Source organism: Tupaia chinensis, unplaced genomic scaffold, assembly GCF_000334495.1.
Source record: "Tupaia chinensis unplaced genomic scaffold, TupChi_1.0 Scaffold000688_1, whole genome shotgun sequence".
Classification (NCBI taxonomy): domain Eukaryota; kingdom Metazoa; phylum Chordata; class Mammalia; order Scandentia; family Tupaiidae; genus Tupaia; species Tupaia belangeri.
This window is the reverse complement of record NW_006160211.1, coordinates 4614061-4622592: the sequence shown is the minus strand read 5'-3', so window position 1 is coordinate 4622592 and position 8532 is coordinate 4614061. Positions and strand designations below refer to the sequence as shown.

General features: G+C 38.6%; 1 pseudogene; it reads right to left on the bottom strand.

Annotated features, from left to right (window-relative positions):
* Nucleotides 1–965: 965 nt before the first annotated feature.
* LOC102483851 (lactoylglutathione lyase-like) overlaps nucleotides 966–8532 on the bottom strand; it is a 112774-nt pseudogene continuing 105207 nt past the window's right edge.

The window sequence follows — 8532 nt, the reverse complement described above, 5'->3', positions numbered from 1 at the left end:
AATCCCTTCTCCTCCATTCTCCTCTCGGGATCTTGGGCACGCACGCACATGCACCCGGCGTGAGTTTTTTAAGCCACTGGGTCCGGAACGCTAACCGCAGTCGACTACATGGGAGTCTAGTGACATAGCCATTATGCTAACTGCTGGTCCCAAGATACCATCTAAATATTAAAAATAACAATGAGATTGTGAGTACTTGAGCCTATTTATATCGGCTTCAATTCAGTAGTTACTTTCTTTCTATAGGGTAGTTGGGAGTACTGAATGAGATCAAGTATGTTATGGCCTAGTAGTCCGGTATCTGGGTACCTGGTAAGTAGTATTCCCTCCCTCCTCCAGCTTCTCAAATAAATGAAGGTAGTCCTTGAACTTTTAAAGTATTTTAAAAATAAAAAGAAATTAGTTTTTCTGTCAGTATCCTTGTCAGCATGATTCTGAATTGTTCTCAAGAGTACTTTCTCTTTTGTAAAATAAACATTTTATATTGTTTGAAGTACACATGAAATTTCAGTTGTGTTCAGTGTTCCTTTTCTATTGTGAAAAGCTATTTCTGAGGAGCTGAAACCCCAGGAGATAATTACAACTGAAGACCTGTTAAGTGTTCTTTTCTTTGTCTGTTTTTTTTTGTTTGTTTGTTTGTTTTTAATGATGATTCAAAGGCAGACTTGAAGTGATATTTAGGAGACAGAAGAAGGCAAATGTAACCTCTGAAGGGAACTGTTCTAATTATTTCCTAAAAAGCAAAGTTAGACATTCAAGGACTTTATAAGGTAAAGCACTATTTTAAAACTAGAATGACAACTGGTGAGAAAATCAGCTGCAATAGGAAAGGGAAATGTCTCAGTTTGAATCAGACAATGACCCATCAGTCCTAGATGATTCTGGTATCTGAATTAACTTGAAGCACACATTGTTTCCTTTTTATTTGTCTTCGCTGACATCTTAAAGGAGAATTTCCCACAGCACTAAATGGCAGTTGTCATTTTGTTAGGATTCAAAATTTCAAGCCAGAAGCCATCAGGATATTGAATAAATACCAGCCCTTTCATTTTGCCGTTATCTGATTTCTTAACAAATTTGATCCCTCATTGTTCAAATCTTGCACAAGCATCATGTCCATCCAGGACAGCAATTCCAATGTGACCAAATCCCCAAGGGTCTGAACTGCCATTGTGGTAACTCTGGGTCTTGTCATTTTCAGTACCTTAATTGTGTGTCAGTTCAAGTGTAGCTTTTTAGGAGGATACCAATGCTGCTTTTTTTTTTTTTTTTTTTTTTTAGAGATTTTCGCTATAGGGCACGTGCACTCGCCAGACAGACAGAGAGAGAGACAGACAGAAAGCAGGAAATCACCCCCCAGGGGGGATGGCCACGCCGCAATCCCTTCTCCATTCTCCTCTCGGGATCTTGGGCATGCACACACACACGCCCGGAGTGAGTTTAAGCCACCGGGTCCGGGACTCGAACCGCGGTCGACTACGTGGGAGTCCAGCGACATAGCCATTATGCTAACTGCTGGTCCCTCCAATGCTGCTTTTTCATCTTTATTTTGGGAGATGTCATTTTTTTTATTCATGAGCCAAGAAATAAAGTGAAAATTTCATAGTAGAAAAATCTTATTTCTTGAGTCATGTCATTCCAAGTACTTGAGTATAGAAATCCAAAGTTTTCTTAGGACTCTTAATTCTCAGCATGGACTGCAGCAACAGAAAACCCCTGGTGCTGGAATCCGTGTCACAACAGCAGCTAAGGGCAGCCTCATCCGTGAGCCGCAGGACTCAAGCTGCGGTTCTGCCACGGCTGCACTGCTGTATCACCGATGACTGTGCCTGGAACAGAACGGCCACACACACCTCGCCGGCCCCCGTGCAGCCTTCACTCAATTTTTAAAGCATTCCAGAAAAAAATTGCGTTAACATCCAGAAAACTAAAAATATGAACTTTAGTCTCAGATTGGAGTTTGATCGATCCTTGCCTCAGCTACCAACTGACCCAGCTGTTACCCATTTTGAGCAAGGTACTTAGATTTCTCATCATTAAAATGAAGATAATAATACTTACCTTCTAGAAATTCTGTGACATTAGAGATTTAAAGCACAATATGGTCCAAGATATAACAGACATTCAATAAATTATAACTCCACCCCCCCAAAAAAATGGTGACCTGATTATTCTAAGTATATAGTAGCCTAAGGTAACTACTTCGAAGAAAAAAAATTATTCATTTACTTGCATAAGTTGGAGTAAGTGTTTTAAAGAATCAATTTCATTTTCTTATAGTTAAATTGACTAAGAACTTTTACAGAAATTATACATTACGAAGGTGTAATATGTATTATGAAGAAGGAATCATGAAACTCTCTGAGATGAATATTTCCCAAGAGAGCTCTCCATTTCCAGTTATTCATTCACTGATTCAACTATAGTAGTAAACATGTTCATCTCTGCAATCTATTTAAAACATCCCCAGATAATTAGCTTCATGGAGGTGGCAAAATTGGCACTCTGTCTCCTCTCCCTCCCAGCTGAAACTCTTAAGGACAACTGAATACTCTACAGGTATTCTTACCGTAGAGTGAGATAAATAAATGTATAGAACAATGTTCAGTCTGTACATGTGGTGGGAAGTAGACAACTACTCTCCTTTCCTGGTCCCAAAGTCCTTGGCCTTGGCACTGTTTGCCATTTGGCCCTGCAAGGGTGGAAGTTCTCCCTTTGGGATTTCTTTGTTTTTTTTTTTTTTTTTTTTTTGTGGGTGCCTTCTTCCCCACATCTTGTTCCATTGAATCCAGAGGACACTGAGGAACTTCCACGTTTAGCCCTCTGCCTATCCATCTTTCTTGGATCTCATTCGCAAGGGAAGAATGTTCTCTCTTAAAATTAGTCACCCTCATGGTCACTGCTAGAGTTAAAATAATGGTTCGTCCACCAAAAGTTCATCTTTTTGAATTGGGTTCCCAATGTAATGGCATTGAGAGCAGTGAAACCCAGTGGGCAGTGATTGGATCATGGTGACTGAATTATGGTGGATAGTCTTATGAATGGATTAATGCTGTCTCATGGAAGACTGAGTTCTGAGTTCTATCTCTTATGAGAAAGGGCTAGTTATAAAAGGTAGATATTTGGGGGCCAGCAGTCAGCGTAATGGCTATGTCGCTGAACTCCCATGTAGCTGACTGCTGTTTGAGTCCCAGACCCAGTGGCTTAAACTCACACTGGGTGCATGTGTGTGCATGCGTGCCCATGATCCCGAGAGGAGAATGGAGCAGACGGGATTGCAGCATGGCCATCTCCCCTGGGGGGGGGGTGTGATTTCTCACTTTCTGTCTGTCTCTCTCTGTCTTTCTGGCAAGTGCACGTGCCCTATAGCAAAAAAATAAAAAATAAAAATAAAAAAAGAGGTAGATGTTGCTCTCTTTGCATCTGTCCATCATCCCCTCTGCTCTGTCACATATGTTGCTGGCCTGATACTAACCACACACATTTAACTTTCTAACCACCAAAATCATGAGTTAAATAAACCTCTGTTTTTGTTTCTTTCTTTCTTTCTTTTTATCTATCATCCAGTCTAATGTATTTCTGTTAGCAATGCAATGACAAACTAAGTCACCATTTGCTTTTGCCATTACCTCTAAGGTATTTCTTTCGTTAGTCAGTCAGAGCTAGTCTCTGCTCTGTTCACTTTGTTCAGTTTCTACCTATTGCCCCTTTCAAGGTCATTTTACCCACTAGTTAAATGCACATTTTGCAGCACAACATTTTAAGTGATGTGAGTGAGGTCTATGCAAAAGTTTTATAAAGCAAAAAAAGGTAAGAAAATCATTTGCTTCAGAGAGACCTAGGCAGGTTTTACTAAGAAACTAGGACTTGACAGATGAGCAATAACACTACAAATAATGGGGAAGGGAGGAAAATTTTGGTAAGAAGAAGTGAAAAACAAATCAATGGCATGAAAACTCATAGGACTGGGGAGAATTTTCACTATGATTGATGGATTGAATGTGTGATAGAGACTAAGTGAGGATGAGACTCAGAGGAAGTTGGGGACAAACCATGGGGTTAGCCAGGCTATGGAGTTCTCATTTATACTGTTGGTAAGGGGATATGTTAGACATAGCATTGACCTAATAGAACTGCATTTTAAAGAATATTTTAGCACCACAGGGGCAAATTAGGGGGTGGGGGAAGCCTAGGTATAGAGAAATTAGTCAAAGATATTTGCCTAATCCAGCTAGCAGGGATGAATTTTCCAACTAAGGATAGCAAGGGACAAAAATTAAGAGACATTTTGGGACCAGCAGTTAGCATAATGGCTATGTCGCTGGACTCCCATGTAGTCAACCGCGGTTCGAGTCCCAGACCCGGTGGCTTAAACTCACGCCGGGCGCGTGTGCATGCGTGCCCAAGATCCCGAGAGGAGAATGGAGGAGAAGGGATTGCGGTGTGGCCATCCCCCCTGGGGATTTCTCGCTTTCTGTCTCTCTGTCTCTCTCTGTCTGTCTGGCGAGCGCACGCGCCCAGTAGCAAAACCTCTCCAAAAAAAATAAAAAATTAAGAGACATTTCAAAGGAGAGGTACAAGGCAGACAATTAATTGAAACTGTGAACACAAGTAGAATAAAGAGTCAAAATGATCCTAAGATACGTTGAATTCTTGTGTTCTCCCAATAGACGCATAGGGAAGGAGGTAGCTGAATGGATTGATAGATGGATGATGGGTGGATATATAGATAGATCTTCATTATATTTTCACCAGCGTCCTTTAAAAAAAAATCTAAACACCTCTATATGAGGGGTCTTCAAAAAGTTCACGAAAAATATGTATTATGAAAAAACTATACATGGATATCAAATGTGTTTTGCACCCAAATAAACTTGTACCTTAATTTCCTTTTTCCACAAAGTTTTGAAGTCCCTACATATACCACCACATTAAAGAATCACTCAGCACATGCACAATCATCTCCAAGAACTTCAGGGAGCTCATCATTTTCTCAGAAAAGTTGGGCATCTGGAATAGGTGACGTGGAGGTTAAGGAATTTTCTTCCTGGAGGTCTCTTACAATAAGCAAGGTACCCATCTGTTCATGATGGCTTAAGTGTGGTCCTCTCTGAAGCCCTGGAGGTGGCCTATCTGAGCTTTTGTGATCTCTTCCAGGACACAAGTCTATGCTTCCACATCATTTTATGGCTTAACCTCATGGTATTCATTTTCTAAAATAAATAATCAGATGAAACTTTTATGGACACTGTCAAGGAATATATTATGAAAAATTGTCAAATCACCCAGTTAGTCTACTAAACAAATTATGCATAATATTAGAGCGCAGGATTTCCCAGTGTGTTTGATGGAACTAATGCTGCTATATTCTTAATCCCAAAATGGGCAATATTGGAAATTCACAGTAATCATTAGCATAAGCCCTGAAATGTCCTACAGGAAGGCAGCCCTTTACATTTTCACCTAAAGCTTTGAGAAGCTTTTAGAAGATTTATCTATATGTAACCTATTTCTATCTACCTACTTTTTAATTTCCTATGAAAATAAGTTTCATAAAACACTCTTTGATAAATATTATTCTAAGTTATCCTTTAAATCATAAGTATATCACCAATAACATCTAAGCTTGTCCAAGGATGATTTTTGGTTAATCTGATAATTGAGTTATTTTAAAATTACAGTTTGCTTCACTGTAAAATGGAGATAATGACACCTCCCTCATGTGGTTATGAGGATTAAATAAAATGAAATGTGTAAAGCACCTGGCACAGAGCCAGGTAACTTGTAAGTACTCCCTAAATGTTAGCTTCCTACTGTCTACTTCTCCATTAAGTTTAAGATTTAACACATCTTAAAAATAAATTAAATTGTTTAGGTGTAGAAGTGCTTAGTCAATTAAAGCCCTTGACTTTTTATAAAAAATATACTATCCCATGTAAATTAAAATGTTTAAGTTTTAGTGATCACCATTCAATAATTACAACTACGCAAAATATATGTGGAGACTTCAACAATTTTATAGTACAAGTTTATATTGGTGCCAAAATTTTTAAATCCATGTATAGGTTTTTCATAACACACATTTTTTATAAACTTTTTGAAGACCCCATTTATGTACACAAAGGCCACTATACAAAAATAAGGATATTTGTAGTAAGTAATGAAATCATGGGTACTTTGTTTCATCTTTTTGCGGCCTGGGGTTAAGGCAGCCACATTCCACATGGCCAACCATGTGTTAAGAGTCCACAGTTCAAGTCCTAGACCCGGTGTCTTGAAAAACACATGCCCAAAATCATGAGAGGAGAGTGGAGGAGAAGGGATTGAAACGTGGCCATCCCCCTAGGAGATGACTTCTCAATTTCACTCTCTGTCTCTGTCACTCTCCAATGAGCACATATGCCCTGATGGGGGGGGGGGGAGGAATTTGTTTTATAGTTCATAATATTACTCGTGTTTGTGACTGTTCTATAAACAGTAAGATTATGTAGTATACTATTGGGTGGGTGTATTATTATAAAAATGAAAATTAGGTTAGGTTGGTTAATAATGTGTGAGTCTTCTATGTGAACTTCTTACTGATTTGTTCGATGTGTCCTACGAATTACTGCAAGAAAGTACCATAGTCTCCAACCGTAATTATGGATTACTCTCTTTTTCTTTCATGTCCATCAGTTTAGGTTTCATGATGTGTGTGTTTAATTCAACCCAGTTTAAGTAATACTAAGTTCAAATAGTATTATACTACTTCAAATATTCATATATTATATTCCCACATGATTATTTTTCTTTGCATTTTATATTATCTTTTTTTTCTCCTTAGAGGATTTTGCCTTAGAGTCTATGTGACACAGACACAGTGAGAGAGAAAGTGAGAAATCACCTCCTGGAGGGGATGGCCACACCACAATCCCTTCTCCATTCTCCTCTCAGGATCTTGGGTGGACATCCATGCACATGCGCCAGTGTGGATCTGGTATTCAGACCATGGTCTGCCATGTGGGAGTCCAGTGATATAAATATTACACTATCTGCTGGTCCTGCATTTTACATTATCTTTTAAAGAAATCAAAAATGAGGAGAAAATGTCTTTTGAAAAATCTTCCCATATGAGGGCCAGCAGATGGTTAAGGCACTGGACTCCCACATGGAGTCCTAGACCTGGCAGCTTGAAAATCCCTGGCCAGCGTATGTGGCCTATAGCAAAAATATCTCTCAAAAAAAAAGATGAGAAGGGTGCATGTGTATTCATGCCCAAAATTCCAAGAAGGGATTGTGACATGGCCATTTCCCCTGGTGGGTGATTTCTCACTTTCCCTCTCTGTCTCTCTGGCAAGCACGTGTACCATATGGCAAAAAACTTCAAAAAAAAAAAAAATCCCCCATATGACCCAGTAATCTCATTCTTGGGTATTTACCCAAAGGACAAGAAATCACTCTACCAGAGAGATATCTGCACACACATCTATGTTTATCACAGCATTATTCACAATACTTAAGATGTGGAATTAACCTTAGTGCCCAATAACTGATGAATGGATTAAGAAAATGTGGCATGTATACACAATAGAATACTACTCATCCATGAAGAATAATGAGATCCTGTCACACAACACAAAGTAAACAAATCCAGAAAATAAATGCTCAACAAAATAAACCAGGCTATGAAAGGCAAGCACTGTATGCCTTGCTTAACATATACAGAACCTTTGCTCTCTATGGCACAAAATGAGACTTAATGGCATAGTAGAGAGAGCAATGGTAGATACCAGAGACAGTACTGAGAAGTGGGTGCTACTGAATTACTGGTCAGAAGATAATATAAAATTTTTTCTCTCTTCATTTTGGATAATTTTTATCCTGATGTCTTCATGTTCATTGACTTTTATCTCTGCAATGTGCACACTAACACTAATTCTACTGAGTGTATTTTGTAATTGTAGATACTGCCTTTTTTTTCTCTTAGGGGTTGCACTTGAATTTTAAATATTCTTTGTATCTGTTCTTATAGTTTTGTTTTCTTCATCTTTTAAAATATATAAAATTTTTTGTGGTTGGCTTGTGCTCCTTCTATACTAATTCCACCGTCTCTATTATTTCTGTGCCTACTTTTTATTATTAGTTTTTCTTCTGGTTATGAGTCATTTCTATTTCTTTACATGCCATTGACTGGATCCTGGAAATTTTGCATTTAAAGTTGTTTGGTGCCGAGTTCCATTTTATTTCTCTAAAGACTGTTATGTTTGTTCTGCTGTGTTGTTAGATTACTTGTGAATCAGTCTGCACCCTTTGAGAATTATTTTAATGCTTTTCTATTATGGCAGGTTTGGACTATCCTTATTCTGGGAATAATTTTGCCTGACAACTAATGCCTGATACCTATGACAACTCTATCCACATACCCTTTTTTTAATGAGGTCTCTTCACTTTAGTTGGTAGAATCATGCAGCGTATCTAGCCTTTGGTGAGCTACAAGAATTGTTTGGGCTTCTGCTTTACACTGTTCTTTCCTTAACCTAGGGTTTCACCCCA